The sequence below is a fragment of the Bombina bombina genome, chromosome 3 (assembly GCF_027579735.1).
Source record: "Bombina bombina isolate aBomBom1 chromosome 3, aBomBom1.pri, whole genome shotgun sequence".
Classification (NCBI taxonomy): Eukaryota; Metazoa; Chordata; class Amphibia; order Anura; family Bombinatoridae; genus Bombina; species Bombina bombina.
Window position 1 is genome coordinate 21,084,151 of NC_069501.1, and position 17,952 is coordinate 21,102,102.

Sequence of the window (17,952 nt, forward strand, 5' to 3'; positions counted from 1 at the left end):
GACTAAGTTATAAAATCACCCGTACTGTCTAACACGCCTCCCAAACATAGCCCGACACGTATACCCCTCTATCCGCAATCCGCCCTCTTACTCCTAATAATAAATATATTAACCCCTAAACCGCCGCTACTAGACCCCGCCGCCACCTATATTATATGTATTACCCCCTAATCTGACCCCCCTACACCGCCGCTAGCAACATTAAATGTTTTACCCCCTACTGTGAGCCCCCTACCCCACCGCCACCTACATTAACTATATTACCCCCTAATATGATCCTCTACACCGCCGCCACCTATTTAAACTATATTACCCCCTAAAATGATTCCCCTATACCGCCGCCACCTATTTAAACTATATTAACCCCTAATGTGATCCCCCTACACCGCCGCCACCTACATTAACTATACTACCCCCTAATATAATCCCCTACACCGCCGCCACCAATTTAAACTATATTACCCCCTAAAATGATGCCCCTACACCGTCGCCACCTATTTAAACTATATTACCCCCTAATGTGATCCCCCTACACCGCTGCCACCTATTTAAAATATATTACCCCCTAATATGATCCCCCTACACCGCCACCACCTATATTAAAATTATTAACCCCTTATCTAATCCCCCTACACCGCCGCCACCTATAATAAATGTATAACTCCCTAAAATACTAAAATGTCCCTAACCTAAACTAAATTAAAAATAGCCCTGAAAAGGGCTTTTTGCGTGACATTGCCCCAAAGTAACCAGCTCTATTACCAGCCCTTAAAAGGGCTTTTTGCGGGGCATTGCCCCAAAGTAACCAGCTCTTTTACCAGCCTTTAAAAGGGCTTTTTGCGGGGCATTGTCACAAAGTAATCAGCTCTTTTGCCTGTAATCTAATCCCCCTACACCGCCGCCACCTATAATAAATGTATTAACCCCTAATTTAATCCCCCTACACCGCCGCCACCTATATTAAAATTATTAACCCATAATCTAATCCCCCTATACCGCCGCCACCTATATTAAATATATTAACCCCTAATCTGACCCCCCTACACCACCGCCACCTATATTAACTATATTAACACTAATTATATTAGGGTTAATATAGTTAATATAGTTATTATATTATATATATTAACTATATTAACCCTATCTAAATCTAACACCCCTAACTTAATTATTATTAAAATAAATCTAAATAATATTAATAATATTAACTAAATTATTCCTATTTAAAACTAAATACTTACCTATAAAATAAACCCTAACGGCTAGATTTAGAGTTCTGCGGCCAAAGGGGTGCGTTAGCTACGCGTGCTTTTTTTCTCCCGCACCTTTTAAATACCACTGGTATTTAGAGTTCACAGAATGGCTGCGTTAGGCTCCAAAAAGGGAGCGTACAGGCATATTTACCGCCACTGCAACTCTAGATACCAGCGTTGCTTATGGACGCGGCCAGCTTCAAAAACGTGCTCGTGCACGATTCCCCCATAGAAAACAATGGGGCTGATTTGAGCTGAAAAAAAACCTAACACCTGCAAAAAAAGCAGCGTTCAGCTCCTAACGCAGCCCCATTGTTTGCTATGCGGAAACACTTCCTAAGTCTGCACCTAACACCCTAACATGAACCCCGAGTCTAAACACCCCTAACCTTACACTTATTAACCCCTACTCTGCCGCTCCCACTATCGCTGACCCCTGCATATTATTATTAACCCCTAATCTGCCGCTCCGTACACCACCGCAAGCTACATTATAGCTATGTACCCCTAATCTGCTGCCCCTAACACCGCCGACCCCTATATTATATTTATTAACCCCTAATCTGCCCCCCTCAACGTCGTCTCCACCTGCCTACACTTATTAACCCCTAATCTGCCGAGCGGACTGCACCGCTACTATAATAAAGTTATTAACCCCTAATCCGCCTCACTCCCGCCTCAATAACCCTATAATAAATAGTATTAACCCCTAATCTGCCCTCCCTAACATCGCCGACACCTAACTTCAAGTATTAACCCCTAATCTGCAGATCGGAGCTCACCGCTACTCTAATACATTTTTTATCCCCTAAAGCTAATTCTAACCCTAACTCTAACACCCCCCTAAGTTAAATATAATTTTATTCTAACAAAATAAATTAACTCTTATTAAATAAATTATTCCTATTTAAAGCTAAATACTTACCTGTAAAATAAACCCTAATATAGCTACAATATAAATAATAATTATATTGTAGCTATTTTAGGATTAATATTTATTTTACAGGGAACTTTGTAATTATTTTAACCAGGTACAATAGCTATTAAATAGTTAATAACTATTTAATAGTTACCTAGTTAAAATAATTACAAAATTACCTGTAAAATAAATCCTAACCTAAGTTACAATTAAACCTAACACTACACTATCAATAAATTAATTAAATAAAATACCTACAATTATCTACAATTAAACCTAACACTACACTATCAATAAATTAATTAAATACAATACCTACAAATAACTACAATTAAATAAACTAACTAAAGTACAAAAAATAAAAAAGAACTGTTACAAAAAATAAAAAAATATTTACAAACATTAGAAAAATATTACAACAATTTTAAACTAATTACACCTACTCTAAGCCCCCTAATAAAATAACAAAGACCCCCAAAATAAAAAAATGCCCTACCCTATTCTAAATTAAAAAAGTTCAAAGCTCTTTTACCTTACCAGCCCTTAAAAGGACCTTTTGTGGGGCATGCCCCAAATAATTCAGCTCTTTTGCCTGTAAAAAAAACATACAATACCCCCCCCAACATTACAACCCACCACCCACATACCCCTAATCTAACCCAAACCCCCCTTAAATAAACCTAACACTAAGCCCCTGAAGATCTTCCTACCTTATCTTCACCTCGCCGGGTATCACCGATCGGTCCTGGCTCCGAAATCTTCATCCAAGCCCAAGCGGGGGCTGGCGATCCATAATCCAGCGGCTGAAGAGGTCCAGAAGAGGCTCCAAAATCTTCATCCTATCCGGGAAGAAGAGGCGATCCGGACCGGCAACCATCTTGATCCAAGCGGCATCTTCTATCTTCATCCGATGACGAACGGCTCCATCGTGAAGACCTCCAGCGTGGATCAATCTTCTTCTTCCGACGTCCAACTGAAGAATGAAGGTTCCTTTAAGGGACGTCATCCAAGATGGCGTCCCTCGAATGCCGATTGGCTGATAGGATTCTATCAGCCAATCGGAATTGAGGTAGGAAAATTCTGATTGGCTGATGGAATCAGCCAATCAGAATCAAGTTCAATTCGATTGGCTGATCCAATGACTACATCAGCCAATCAGAATTTTCCTACCTTAATTCCGATTGGCTGATAGAATCCTATCAGCCAATCGGAATTCGAGGGACGCCATCTTGGATGACGTCCCTTAAAGGAACCTTCATTCTTCAGTTGGACGTCGGAAGAAGAAGATTGATCCGCGCTGGAGGTCTTCACGATGGAGCCGTTCATCATCGGATGAAGATAGAAGATGCCGCTTGGATCAAGATGGTTGCCGGTCCGGATCTCCTCTTCTTCCCGGATAGGATGAAGACTTTGGAGCCTCTTCTGGACCTCTTCAGCCGCCGGATTATGGATCGCCAGCCCCCGCTGGGGCTTGGATGAAGATTTCGGAGCCAGGACCGATCGGTGATACCCGGCGAGGTGAAGATAAGGTAGGAAGATCTTCAGGGGCTTAGTGTTAGGTTTATTTAAGGGGGGTTTGGGTTAGATTGTAGGGCATTTTTTTATTTTGGGGGTCTTTGTTATTTTATTAGGGGGCTTAGAGTAGGTGTAATTAGTTTAAAATTGTTGTAATATTTTTCTAATGTTTGTAAATATTTTTTTATTTTTTGTAACTTAGTTCTTTTTTTTTTTTGTACTTTAGTTAGTTTATTTAATTGTAGTTATTTGTAGGTATTGTAGGTATTGTATTTAATTAATTTATTGATAGTGTAGTGTTAGGTTTAATTGTAGATAATTGTAGGTATTTTATTTAATTAATTTATTGATAGTGTAGTGTTAGGTTTAATTGTAACTTAGGTTAGGATGTATTTTACAGGTAATTTTGTAATTATTTTAACTAGGTAACTATTAAATAGTTATTAGCTATTTAATAGCTATTGTACCTGGTTAAAATAATTACAAAGTTGCCTGTAAAATAAATATTAATCCTAAAATAGCTACAATATGATTATAATTTATATTGTAGCTATATTAGGGTTTATTTTACAGGTAAGTATTTAGCTTTAAATAGGAATAATTTATTTAATAAGAGTTAATTTATTTTGTTAGATAAAAATTATATTTAACTTAGGGGGGTTAGGGTTAGACTTAGCTTTAGGGGTTAAAAAATGTATTAGAATAGCGGTGAGCTCCGGTCGGCAGATTAGGGGTTAATGTTTGAAGTTAGGTGTCGGCGATGTTAGGGAGGGCAGATTAGGGGTTAATACTATTTATTATAGGGTTATTGAGGCGGGAGTGAGGCTGATTAGGGGTTAATACATTTATTATAGTAGCGGTGCGGTTCGGTCGGCAGATTAGGGGTTAATAAGTGTAGGTAGGTGGCGGCGACGTTGGGGGCGGCAGATTAGGGGTTAATAAATATTATGTAGGTGTCGGCGGTATTAGGGGCAGCAGATTAGGGGTATATAGGGATAATGTAGGTGGCGGCGGTGTACGGAGCGGCAGGTTAGGGGTTAAAAAAATTTAATAGAGTGGCGGCGGTGTGGGGGGGCCTCGGTTTAGGGGTACATAGGTAGTTTATGGGTGTTAGTGTACTTTAGAGCACAGTAGTTAAGAGCTTTATAAACCGGCGTTAGCCCAGAAAGCTCTTAACTACTGACTTTTTTCTGCGGCTGGAGTTTTGTCGTTAGATTTCTAACGCTCACTTCAGCCAAGACTCTAAATACCGGCGTTAGAAAGATCCCATTGAAAAGATAGGATACGCAAATGGCGTAGGGGGATCTGCGGTATGGAAAAGTCGCGGCTGCAAAGTGAGCGTTAGACCCTTTCCTGACTGACTCCAAATACCAGAGGGCGGTAAAAACCAGCGTTAGGAGCCTCTAACGTTGGTTTTCACGGCTACCACCCAACTCTAAATCTAGCCGTATGATAGCTACAATATAATTAATAATTACATTGTAGCTATTTCAAGGTTTATATTTATTTTACAGGTAATCTTTTTTTATTTTTTGTAATTTAGTGTTTGTTTTTTTTGTAATTTAGTTCAGTGTATTTAATTGTATTTTAGTTTAGATATTTGTAGTTTATTTAATTAATTTACTGATAGTGTAGATGTATTTGTAACTTAGGTTAGGATTTATTTTACAGGTAAATTGGTAATTATTTTAACTAGGTAGCTATTAAATAGTTATTAACTATTTAATAGCTATTGTACCTAGTTAAAATAAATACCAAGTTACCTGTAAAATAAATATAAACCCTAAAATACCTAGAATGTCATTATTAATTATATTGTAGCTATCTTTGGGTTTATTTTAGAGGTAAGTATTTAGTTTTAAATAGGAATAATTTAGTTAATATTATTAATATTATTTAGATTTATTTTAATAATAATTAAGTTAGGGGTGTTAGAGTTAGATAGGGTTAATATAGTTAATATATATAATATTATAACTATAGTAACTATATTAACCCTAATATAATTAGGGTTAATATAGTTAATATAGGTGGCGGCGGTGTAGGGGGGTCAGATTAGGGGTTAATATATTTAATATAGGTGGCGGTGGTGTAGGGGGATTAGATTACAGGCAAAAGAGCTGATTACTTTGTGACAATGCCCTGCAAAAAGCCCTTTTAAGGGCTGGTAATAGAGCTGGTTACTTTGGGGCAATGCCACGCAAAAGGCCCTTTTCAGGGCTATTTGTAGGGTTAGACTTAGGTTTAGTGGTAGGGAAATTTTAGTATTTTAGGGGTTAATAAATTTAATATAGGTGGCGGCGGTATAGGGGGATTAGATTAGGGGTTAATAAATTTAATATAGGTGGCGGCGGTATAGGGGGATTAGATTAGGGGTTAATAATTTTAATATAGGTGGCGGCGGTATAGGGGGATTAGATTAGGGGTTAATACATTTATTATAGGTGGCGGCGGTGTAGGGGGATTAGATTACAGGCAAAAGAGCTGATTTTGTGACAATGCCCCGCAAAAAGCCCTTTTAAGGGCTGGTAAAAGAGCTGGTTACTTTGGGCAATGCCCCGCAAAAGGCCCTTTTAAGGGCTGGTAATAGAGCTGGTTACTTTGGGGCAATGTCACGCAAAAAGCCCTTTTCAGGGCTATTTTTTATTTATTTTAGGGTAGGGACATTTTAGTATTTTAGGGGGTAATACATTTATTATAGGTGGTGGCGGTGTAGGGGGATTCGATTAGGGGTTAATACATTTAATATAGGTGGCGGCAGTGTAGGGGGATTAGATTAGGGGTAATATAGTTAAAATAGGTGGCGGCGGGGTAGGGGGCTCACATTAGGTGGTAATAATTTTAATATAGATGGCGGCGGTGTAGGGGGATTACATTAGGGGTTAATAATTTTAATGTAGGTGGCGGCGGTGTAGGGGGATCACATTAGGGGGTTAGACATTTAATGTAGGTGGCGGCGGGCTCCGGGAGCGGCTGTTTAGGGGTTAAACACTTTATTAGGGATTGCGGCGGGGGATCGCGGTTGACAGGTAGATAGATATTGCGCATGCGTTAGGTGTTAGGTTTTATTTTGCAGTTCGCGGTTGACAGGTAGATAGACATTGCGCATGCGTTAGGTTTTATTTTGACTACTTTTGCTAGTTATCAAAGAACTAGCAGGTACGCTCGCCACTTTTCCGGCCCAGCGTACCTGGTTTTCAATCCGCTGCCCTGGAGGCGGCGGATGCCATAGGAATCAATGGGAGTGTGAAAGCAGCGAGAGCTCATGTTCGCTGCTGCCCGATATCCCATTGATTCCTATGGTAATGTCTAGACCTAACACCCTAACATGTACCCCGAGTCTGAACACCCCTAATCTGCCGCCCTGACACCGCCGCCACCTACATTATACTTATTAACCCCTAATCTGCCGCCCTGACACCGCCGCCACCTACATTATACTTATTAACCCCTAAACCGCCGCTCCCGGACCCCGCCGCAACTAAATAAAGTTATTAACGCCTAAACCGCCGCTCCCGGACCCCGCCACAACTAAATAAAGTTATTAACCCCTAAACTGCCGTCCCCGGACCCCGCCGCCACCTACATTATATTTATTAACCCCTAATCTGCCCCCTACACCGCCGCCACTATATTAATTTTATTAATCCCTAAACCTAAGTCTAAGTCTAACCCTAACACCCCCCTAACAAATATTATTTAAATTAATCTAAATAAATATTCCTATAATTAAATAAATTATTCCTATTTAAAACTAAATACTTACCTGTAAAATAAACCCTAAGATAGCTACAATATAACTAATAGTGATGTCTCGAATTGTTCGCCGGCGAATAGTTCCCGGCGAACATAGCATGTTCGCGTTCGCAATGGCGGGTGAACATATGCGATGTTCGATCCGCCCCCTATTCATCATCATTGAGTAAACTTTGACCCTGTATCTCACAGTCTGCAGACACATTCCAGCCAATCAGCAGCAGACCCTCCCTCCCAGACCCTCCCAGCTCCTGGACAGCAGCCATTTTAGATTCATTCGGAAGCTGCTTTCTTAGTGAGAGGAGGGACAGTGTAGCTACTGCTGATTTAATAGGGAAATTGATAGCTAGGCTAGTGTATTCAGTGTCCACTACAGTCCTGAAGGACTCATCTGATCTCTGCTGTAAGGACAGCACCCCAAAAAGCCCTTTTTAGGGCTTGAACATCAGTCTGTTTTTTTTTTCCTGTGTAATCTAATTGCAGTTGCCTGCCTGCCAGGCCCACTTGCCCAGTGCCACCACTCATATCTGTTGTAACAGTAGTGTAAATTTAAAAAAAAAAAACTTTTTTGACTGTGAAACATCAGTCTGCTTGTGTAATCTAATTGCAGTTGCCTGCCTGCCTGCCAGCGTGTGTGCCAGGCCCACTTGTCCAGTGCCACCACTCATATCAGGTGTAACAGTAGTGTAAATTTAAAAAAAAAAAAACTTTTTTGACAGTGAAACATCAGTCTGCTAGTGTAATCTAATTGCAGTTGCCTGCCTGCCTGCCAGCGTGTGCCAGGCCCACTTGCCCAGTGCCACCACTCATATCTGGTGTAACAGTAGTGTAAATTTAAAAAAAAAAAAACTTTTTTGACTGTGAAACATCAGTCTGCTTGTGTAATCTAATTGCAGTTGCCTGCCTGCCTGCCAGCGTGTGTGCCAGGCTCACAGCATATACTGTGCCCACTTGCCCAGTGCCACCACTCATATCTGGTGTAATAGTAGTGTAAATTTAAAAAAAAAAACTTTTTTGACTGTGAAACATCAGTCTGCTTGTGTAATCTAATTGCAGTTGCCTGCCTGCCAGCGTGTGTGCCAGGCTCACAGCGTATACTGTGCCCACTTGCCCAGTGCCACCACTCATATCTGGTGTAACAGTAGTGTAAATTTAAAAAAAACTTTTTTGACTGTGAAACATCAGTCTGCTTGTGTAATCTAATTGCAGTTGCCTGCCTGCCAGCGTGTGTGCCAGGCCCACTTGTCCAGTGCCACCACTCATATCTGGTGTAACAGTAGTGTAAATTTAAAAAAAAAAAACTTTTTTGACTGTGAAACATCAGTTTGCTTGTGTAATCTAATTGCAGTTGCCTGCCTGCCAGCGTGTGTGCCAGGCTCACAGCATATACTGTGCCCACTTGCCCAGTGCCACCACTCATATCTGGTGTAATAGTAGTGTAAATTAAAAAAAAAAAACTTTTTTGACTGTGAAACATCAGTCTGCTTGTGTAATCTAATTGCAGTTGCCTGCCTGCCAGCGTGTGTGCCAGGCTCACAGCGTATACTGTGCCCACTTGCCCAGTGCCACCACTCATATCTTGTTTAATAATAGTGTAAGTGTACATTTAAAACAAAAAATCTTTTTGGACTGTGAAACATCAGTCTGCTTTTATGTGTCAGGCTCACATTGTATACTGTGCCCACTTGCCCAGTGCCACCACTCATATCTTGTTTAATAGTAGTGTAAGTGTACATTTAAAAAAAAAATAGTTTTTGGACTGTGAAACATCAGTCTGCTTTTTTGTGTCAGGCTCACAGCGTATACTGTGCCCACTTGCCCAGTGCCACCACTCATATCTTGTTTAATAATAGTGTAAGTGTACATTTAAAACAAAAAATCTTTTTGGACTGTGAAACATCAGTCTGCTTTTTTGTGTCAGGCTCACATCGTATACTGTGCCCACTTACCCAGTGCCACCACTCATATCTTGTTTAATAGTAGTGTAAGTGTACATTTTTAAAAAAAATGACAGGCAGAGGCAGGCCACCCCGCAGGTGCCATCTTGGTCGTGGTGCTGTGATTCCCTTTGGCCCTAGAATAATGCCCAGTGTTCAGAGGCCACGTACCATGAACTAGAAATGTTCTGAGGAGGACATAGTTGACTTTTTAACACAGGACACCCAATCTTCTATAGCTTCCGCTCCGAACCTTGACGCACCATCCTCCTCCAGCTTAGCTTCGGGCACCTCTCAAGTTACCACTCGCCCGCCTGCCACCACCACCACCACTAGCACCACAGCCGCTTCACTTGATCTGTCAGAGGAGTTATTTACACATCATTTGGAAGAAATGAGTGATGCGCAAGCATCATTGACAGAGGATGTAGATAACAGTGATATGTCTCAGTCAGGCAGCATTACAGACATGGACGTACGGTGTGATGATGATGATGATGATGATGTTGTACCTGCTGCTGCTTCCTTTGTTGATTTGTCAGATACAAGTGAAGTGGTTGATGATGAAGATGCGTCCGTGGATGTCACGTGGGTGCCCGCTAGAAGAGAAGAAGAACAGGGGGAAAGTTCAGATGGTGAGACAGAGAGGAGGAGGAGGAGACGAGTTGGAAGCAGGGGGAGGTTGTCGCAAGGAGATAGTGGCACAGTCAGACAGCATGCATCGCACCCGGGGTCAGCCAGACAGCACACCAATCAACGCATGCTGTTGCCACCACCAGAATGCCGTCATCGCAGAGCTCAGTAGTGTGGCATTTTTTTTGTGTGTCTGCCTCTGACAACAACGATGCCAATTGCAACCTGTGCCAAAAGAAACTGAGTCGTGGGAAGTCCAACACCCACCTAGGTACAACTGCTTTGCGAAGGCACATGATCGCACATCACAAACGCCTATGGGATCAACACATGAGTAGAAGCAGCACACAAACTCAAAGCCGCCATCCTCCTCCTGGTCCAGCATCTTCAGCCACATCAACTACTGCTGTCCTCCTTGCCCCCTTTCAACCATCCGCCACTCCGTCTCTCACCTTGAGCAGTTCCTGCTCATCTTCCCACAGTCAGCTGTCTGTCAAGGACATGTTTGAGCGTATGAAGCCAATGTCACAAAGTCACCCCCTTGCCCGGTGTCTGACAGCTGGCTTTTCTGAACTCTTAGCCCGCCAGCTTTTACCATACAAGCTGGTGGAGTCTTAGGCGTTCCAAAAATTTGTAGCTATTGGGACACCGCAGTGGAAGGTACCCGGCCGAAATTTCTTTTCACAAAAGGCAATCCCAAACCTGTACTCGATTGTGCGAAAGGAAGTAATGGCATGTCTGGCACACAGTGTTGGGGCAAGGGTCCATCTGACCACTGATAGCTGGTCTGCAAAGCATGGTCAGGGCAGGTATATCACCTACACTGCGCATTGGGTAAACCTGCTGACGGCTGCCAAGCATGGAATGCGTGGCTCTGCAGAGGAGTTGGTGACACCGCCACGACTTGCAGGCAGGCCTGCTGCCACCTCCTCTACTCCTCCTACTTCATCCTCTTCCATAACCTCCTCGGCTGAGTCCTCTTCTGCTGCTGCGTCTTGCTCCACATCAACGGCACCCCCCCCAGCTCCCCAGGTACTATTCCACATCCCGGATACGGCAGTGTCACGCCGTCTTGGGGTTGACTTGCCTGAAAGCAGAGAGTCACACCGGACCAGCACTCCTGTCCGCCCTGAACGCACAGGTGGATCAGTGGCTGACTCCTCACCAACTGGAGATCGGCAAAGTGGTTTCTGACAACGGAAGTAATTTGGTGGCGGCATTGAAATTGGGCAAGTTGACACATGTGCCGTGCATGGCACATGTATGTAATTTGATTGTACAACACTTTGTGCATAAGTACCCAGGCTTACAGGACGTCCTGAAGCAGGCCAGGAAGGTGTGTGGCCATTTCAGGTGTTCCTACACGCCCATGACGCACTTTTCCAATATCCAGCGGCGAAACAACATGCCAGTGAGGCGCTTGATTTGCGACAGCCCGACACGTTGGAATTCAACACTCCTAATGTTCGACCGCCTGCTCCAACAAGAAAAAGCCGTTAACGAGTATTTGTATGACCGGGGTGCTAGGACAGCCTCTGCGGAGCTGGGAATTTTTTTGCCACGTTACTGGACGCTCATGCGCAATGCCTGTAGACTCATGCGTCCTTTTGAGGAGGTGACAAACCTAGTCAGTCGCACCGAAGGCACCATCAGCGACATCATACCATTTGTTTTCTTCTTGGAGCGTGCCCTGCAAAGAGTGTGGTCACCATCACCACCAGAAACAGCCTTATCAGCATCGCTTGCTGGACCAGCGGCAACGCTGGAAGAGGATTGTGAGGAAGAGGAGTCAGAGGAGGAATGTGGCTTTGAGGAGGAGGAGGAAGACCAACCACAACAGGCATCCCAGGGTGCTCGTTGTCACCTATCTGGTACCCGTGGTGTTGTACGTGGCTGGGGGGAAGAAGATACCTTCAGTGAGATCACTGAGGATGAGGAATGGGACATGAGTAGCTCGGCATCCAACCTTGTGCAAATGGGGTCTTTCATGCTGTCGTGCCTGTTGAGGGACCCTCGTATAAAAAAGCTGAAGGAGAACGACCTGTACTGGGTGTCCACGCTACTAGACCCCCGGTATAAGCATAAAGTGCCTGAAATGTTACCGAATTACCGTAAGTCGGAAAGGATGCAGCAGTTCTAAAATAAATTAAAAAGTATGCTTTACACAGCGTATAAGGGTGATGTCACAGCACAACGGGAATCTAACAGGGAAAGAGGTGAAAGTAATCCTCTGACTCCCACGACCACGCCGGCAAGGACAGGATGCTTTCCAAACGTGTTGTTGATGGAGGACATGCGGAGCTTTTTATGTCCTATGCATCGCCACAGCCCTTCGGGGTCCACCCTCAGAGAACGACTCGACCGACAGGTAGCAGACTACCTCGCCTTAACTGCAGATCTCGACACTCTGAGGAGCGATGAACCCCTTGACTACTGGGTGTGCAGGCTTGACCTGTGGCCTGAGCTATCCCAATTTGCGATAGAACTTCTGGCCTGCCCCGCTTCAAGTGTCCTGTCAGAAAGGACCTTCAGTGCAGCAGGAGGTATTGTCACTGAGAAGAGAAGTTGCCTAGGTCAAAAAAGTCTAGATTACCTCACCTTTATTAAGATCAATGAGGGATGGATCCCGAAGGGACTGACATTGGGCGATACATTCGAGTTAAAAAGGCCTGATGACATGAGCTGCCTTGGGCTAAAAATGGTCCACACACTGCTGTATTTTATCTCTGAATGCCGGATGACTTGCGTGACTTATCCTCCACCACCTAGGGTTCAAGCCGCAATGTTTTAGGCACTTTCTGTCTGGGAAAGAAACATCAATTTTTCTGGCCGCTGCTACAGCAGCGGCTGCAACAATACCTAATTTTTTTTTTATCTGGTGGCACAGTAGATTACACGCGCAGTGCCCCAAATTTGAAGTAGGAGGACCGACCAAGCATCTTTTTTTATCTCCCGGTTCCTAAAATCCATGCCATATACACGTCCCCTGGCGCCGCAACAGCCTCTGGGAACCTTACCATGGGTCTCAGACCGCACGTCTTGTAATTCTCTGTCTGGGAAATTATCTATCTATCAAATCTATCTATCTATCTATCGTATCTATCAAATGTATCTATTGCATCTATTGATCTATCTATCTGTCAAATCTATCTATCTCGTGGCCTGACTGTTATCTGACAGCCACTTGTGTTTCGGCCATGCCATATACATATCCATGCCATATACACGTCCCCTGATAGGGGACGTAACAGGGATTAAACTGATCAGAATAATACTACTTAACACACCACTCATATCTGGTGGCACAGTAGATTGCACGTGCAGTGCCCCAAATTTGAAGTAGGAGGACCGACCAAGCATCTTTTTCCATCTCCCGGTTCCTAAAATCCATGCCATATACAAGTCCTCTGATAGGGGACGTAACAGGGATTACACTGATAGGAATAGTACTACTTAACACACCTTATAATAATGCAGAGAGAGGCAACACAGAGAGAGGAGTCTGAAGAAGAGGAGTCAGAGGAGGAAGGTGGCTTTGAGGAGGTGGAAGACCAAACACAGCAGGCGTCCCAGGGGGCTTGTTGTCACCTTTCAGGGACCCTTGGTGTTGTACGTGGCTGGGTGGAGGAAGAGACCTTCAATGACTTCAGTGAGGACAAGGAACAGGACATGGCTAGTTTGGTATCCAACCTTGTGCAAATGGGGAGTTTGCGGTTTTGCAAATGGACTGTTTGCGGTTGTTTGCGGTGCTTTAAAGGGGCAGTCTAGGCCAAAATAAACTTTCATGATTCAGATAGAGCATGTAATTTTAAACAATTTTCCAATTTACTTTTATCATCAATTTTGCTTTGTTCTCTTGGTATTCTTAGTTGAAAGCTTAACCTAGGAGGTTCATATGCTAATTTCTTAGACCTTGAAGCCCACCTCTTTCAGATTGCATTTTAACAGTTTTTCACCACTAGAGGGTGTTAGTTCACGTATTTCATATAGATAACACTGTGCTCGTGCACGAGAAGTTATCTGGGAGCAGGCACTGATTGGCTAGACTGCAAGTCTGTCAAAAGAACTGAAAAAAGGGGCAGTTTGCAGAGGCTTAGATACAAGATAATAACAGAGGTTAAAATTATATTATTATAAATGTGTTAGTTATGCAAAACTGGGAAATGGGTAATAAAAGGATTATCTATCTTTTAAAACAATAAAAATTCTGGTGTAGACTGTCCCTTTAAACGGGGAGTTTGGTCTGTCACTGTGAAGCGGGCGTAACCCTTACACTACCTAATCGATACAACATCATACCTGATGTTTTAAAGCACGTTATTCCAAACAATTTAGCAATGTTAGGTGATTTATGCCCTTTATGGCTTAAAAACAGACTCTGCATCAACTATTTAATTTTCCATGGGAGTTTTGCCATGGATCCCCCTCCGGCATGCCACAGTCCAGGTGTTAGTCCCCTTGAAACAACTTTTCCATCACTATTGTGGCCAGAAAGAGTCCCTGTGGGTTTTAAAATTCGCCTGCCTATTGAAGTCAATGGCGGTTCGCCCGGTTTGCCCGTTCGCGAACAGTTGCGGAAGTTCGTGTCCGCCGTTCGCAAACGCAAATTTTTAGGTTCGCGACATCACTACACTAATAGTTACATTGTAGCTATTTTAGGATTTATTTTTATTTTACAGGCAACTTTGTATTTATTTTAACTAGGTACAATAGTTATTAAATAGTTATTAACTATTTAATAACTACCTAGCTAAAATAAATACAAAATTACCTGTAAAATAAATCCTAACCTAAGTTACAATTACACCTAACACTACACTACAATTAAATAAATTAAATTAATTAACTACAATTACCTACAATTAAATAAAATAAAATAAATTACAAAAAAAACAAACACTAAATTACAGAAAATAAAAAAATAATTACAAGAATGTTAAACTAATTACACCTAAACTAAGCCCCCTAATAAAATAAAAAAGCCCCCCAAAATAATAAAATTCCCTACCCTATACTCAATTACAAATAGCCCTTAAAAGGGCCTTTTGCGGGGCATTGCCCCAAAGTAATCAGCTCTTTTACCTGTAAAAAAAGAAATACAACCCCCCCAACATTAAAACCCACCACCCACACACCCAACCCTACTCTAAAATCCACCCAAACCCCCCTTAAAAAAAACCTAACACTACCCCTTTGAAGATCACTCTACCTTGAGCCGTCTTCACCCAGCCGGGCACAAGTGGTCCTCCAGAGGGGCAGAAGTCTTCATCCTATCCGGCCAGAAGAGGACCTCCAGAGAGGCAGAAGACTTCATCCAGACGGCATCTTCTATCTTCATCCATCCGGAGCGGAGCGGGTCCATCTTTAATCCATCCGACGTGGAGCATCCTCTTCCATCGACGTCCTAACGAAGAATGAAGGTTCCTTTAAATGACGTCATCCAAGATGGCGTCCCTTGAATTCCGATTGGCTGATGCCAATCGGAATTAAGGTAGGAAAAACCATATTGGCTGATGCAATCAGCCAATAGAATTGAGCTCACATTCTATTGGCTGATTGGAACAGCCAATAGAATGCGAGCTCAATCCTATTGGCTGATTGGATCAGCCAATAGGATTGAACTTCAATCCTATTGGCTGATCCAATCAGCCAATAGGATTTTTCCTACCTTAATTCCGATTGGCTGATAGAATCCTATCAGCCAATCGGAATTCAAGGGACACCATCTTGTATGACGTCATTTAAAGGAACCTTCATTCTTCGTTAGGACGTCGATGGAAGAGGATGCTCCGCTTTGGATGGATTGAAGAGGGACCCGCTCCGGATGGATGAAGATCGAAGATGCCGCCTGGATGAAGTCTTCTTCCCATCTGGAGGTCCTCTTCTGCCCGGATCGGATGAAGACTTCTGCCCCTCTGGAGGACCACTTGTGCCCGGCTGGGTGAAGACGTCTCAAGGTAGGGTGATCTTCAGGTGGTTAGTGTTAGGTTTTTTTAAGGGGGTTTTAGAGGAGGGTTGGGTGTGTGGGTGGTGGGTTGTAATGTTGGGGGGGTTGTATTTCTTTTTTTACAGGTAAAAGAGCTGATTACTTTGGGGCAATGCCCCACAAAAGGCCCTTTTAAGGGCTATTTGTAATTTAGTATAGGGTAGGGAATTTTATTATTTTGGGGGGCTTTTTTATTTTATTATGGGGATTAGAGTAGGTGTAATTAGTTTAAAATTCTTGTAAATTTTTTTCTGTAATTTAGTATTTGTTTTTTTGTACTTTAGTTAGTTTTATTTAATTGTAGTTAATTTAGGGAATTAATTTAATTATAGTGTAGTGTTAGGTTTAATTGTAACTTAGGATAGGTTTTATTTTACAGGTAAATTTGTCTTTATTTTAGCTAGGTAGTTATTATATAGTTAATAACTATTTAATAACTATTGTACCTAGTTAAAATAAATACAAAGTTGCCTGTAAAATAAAAATAAATCCTAAAATAGCTACAATGTAATTATTAATTATATTGTAGCTATCTTAGGGTTTATTTTACAGGTAAGTATTTAGTTTTAAATAGGAATAATTTAGTTAATAATAGTAATATTTATTTAGATTTATTTAAATTATATTTAAGTTAGGGGGTGTTAGGGTTAGACTTAGGTTTAGGGGTTAATAACTTTATAATAGTGGCGGCGGTGTGGGGGGGGCAGGATAGGGGTTAATATGTTTAATGTAGGTGGCGGCGGGCTCCGAGAGCGGCGGTTTAGGGGTTAAACATTTTATTTAGTTGCGGCGGGCTCTGGGAGCAGCGGTTTAGGGGTTAAACAATGTATTTAGTTGCGGCAGGGTCCGGGATCGGAAGGATAGGGGTTAATAACTTTATGTAGGTGGCGGCGGTATGGGGGGCGGCAGATTAGGGGTTAATAGGTATAATGTAGGTGGCGGCGGGGTCCGGGAGCGGTCGATTAGGGGTTAATATATTTATTATAGTTGTAGTGGGGTCCGGGAGCGGCGGTTTAGGGGTTAATAAGTTTATTGAGTTGCAGGGGGCTCCAGGAGCGGCGGTTTAGGGGGTAAAACTGTATATTATAGTGTGGGTGCTTAGTGACAGTATAGCAAGAAAGCTATGAATAAGCAGAAGAGCAGCGAGATCGATGACTGTTAACAACAGTCCGCTGCTCATCGCCTCGTACTTGGTGCGTGGCTTTTTGACAGCTTTCTTGATAAATTTGGCAAACGTATTCAGGTCCGCGGCGGCGATGTTAGGCGAACTTAGGTGAGCGTATTGGGGCCGTCAAATGCAGGTAAGTAGACAGCTTGATAAATAGAGGCCTTAGGCTTACATGCTAAGGGGGTTCAGGGGATAGCAATGGAGGAGAGGAACTGGTATAAAGAAAGGTTAACATAGGTTGTATGGATCCCTGAATAGTAGAATCTTTAAGGAGCGCTTGAAGCTTTCAAAACTAGGGGAGAGTCTTGTGGAGCGAGGCTGAGAGTTCCACAAGATGGAAGCCAGTCTGGAGAAGTCCTGTAAATGGGAGTGTGAGGAGGTAACAAGAGAGGAGGAGAGTAGGAGGTCTTGAGCAGAGTGAAGGGGACGGGAGGGAGAGTATCTGGAGACAAGGTCTGAGATATAGGGGGGAGCAGTGCAGTTGAGGGCTTTGTATGTCAGAGTGAGAATTTTGTGTTTAATCCTGGAGGCAAGAGAAAGCCAGTGAAGGGATTGGAAAAGTGGTGCAGCAGATGAAAAGCGATGTGTAAGGAAGATAAGCCTGGCAGAGACATTCATTATGGATTGTAAAGGAGCTAGGCGGCAGCTGGGGAGACCAGAGAGGACAGAGTTGCAGTAATTGAGGTGGGAAAGATCGAGAGAGTGGATTCAAATCTTAGGGGTCCATATATTAATGGGCGGACGGACATGATCTGATATGGCGGATCATGTCCACCACACATCGA

General features: G+C 42.8%; 1 protein-coding gene across 3 annotated transcripts in view; it reads left to right on the plus strand.

Moving 5' to 3' along the window:
- LOC128652800 (uncharacterized) overlaps window positions 1-17,952 on the plus strand; it is a 600,730-nt gene that overhangs the window by 375,106 nt on the left and 207,672 nt on the right. The window lies entirely within an intron of this gene.